We start from the raw sequence: 1,421 nt of genomic DNA, 5'->3' as shown, positions 1-1,421 counted from the left end.
AAGAAAGAAAAAACGACCTAGTCTGGTGAACTATCTCCTAGGATCAAAATCTTTGTCTGATGAATCTTTCTCCTAAGATAGAAAACCTAGTCCGATGAATTTTCTCCTAGTATAATAATTTTTTTTAAAAAAAGGGGAAGTCTGAATTTGAAAAAAATAGGAGTTAATTGTTAGTTTTCTTAAGTTATCAATGTTTAGTTTTCTTGAAATCAGGGGGCCCGCCTGGATAATAGGGTCAGTCTTTACTTTAGTCAAGCTTAGTTTATAGTTTTCCGCAAGCTCAATCACTTTTAGGAGACGCACATCCAAGTCGAGTCATTAATTTTACTCTCATCATTGCATCCTTCATCAGCTGCGTAAGTGATTTATAGTTTTGCTAACAACTCACAAATCTTCCTAGTACAAACTGGGGCAGAAAAGTTTCTTTTGTCTTGTCTGTTTTATTGTAGTAGCAGGCGCCCACCTGGAGAACAAGGGAACTCATTTCAGAATTCATTTTAGATTCATTTGAAGTTTTAAGTCAGTAGCAGACGCCCACCTGGAGAACAAAGGGAAAGCAATTCAAGTATTAGTAATCAGGCGCCCACCTGGAGAACAAAGGGAAATAGTTCAAATCTCAAGGAGAAGCAGTGCAAATGTTGGTAATCAGACACCCACTTGGAGAACAAAGGGAACGCAACAATGTTCAAACGAAGACATCTATCAGGAGCTCACCTGGAGAACAAAGGGAAAACAAGTCAAGTTTCGAGGAAAAGCAGTGCAAGTATTGGAAATCAAGCACCCACCAGAAGAACAAAGGGAAAGCAGTAGTGTTCAAAGGAAGACGGTTCAAGTTCAGCAATCAAGCACCCACCTGGAAAACAAAGGGAAAATAATTCAAGTTTCAGAGGAAAGGAAGACAACTCAAATGTTGGTAATCAGGCGCCCACCTGGAGAACAAAGGAAAAGTAGCATTGTTCAAAGGAAGGCGGTTCAAGTCAGCAATCAGGCGGCCACCTAAAAAATTAAGGGAAACAGTTCAAGGAAAAACAGTGTAAGTATTGACAATTAGGCGCCCACCTGGAGAACAAGGAGAAGGTAGTCCAAGTTTTGAAGGAAGACAGTTTGAGTATCGGCAATCAGGCGCCTACTTGGAGAATAGGGGAATTCACCTCAGAATGCAAGTCAAGTCAGCAACAAAAGAAGCTCGCGGCAAGAATGCGAGTCAATAGTTCGAGATGATCAATAGAATTTAGTCACAATCCATATAAATAAAAAAAGAAAGAAAGGCAAGAAGTGAACCCAAATGCAGAAGTTGATGAAAGATGTGAGCTGCTCAAGACATGACTGAAGTCACAAGTATGGTGTGGTGTCCGATTTTGATCCGAAAAGATGAAGAAGAATGAACTAGTACCTGCAACTAGCAAGCGTCAAGGTTCAAA

The sequence above is a fragment of the Nicotiana sylvestris genome, chromosome 6 (genome assembly GCF_000393655.2).
Source record: "Nicotiana sylvestris chromosome 6, ASM39365v2, whole genome shotgun sequence".
Classification (NCBI taxonomy): Eukaryota; Viridiplantae; Streptophyta; class Magnoliopsida; order Solanales; family Solanaceae; genus Nicotiana; species Nicotiana sylvestris.
Note: the sequence above shows the minus strand (reverse complement) of the source record.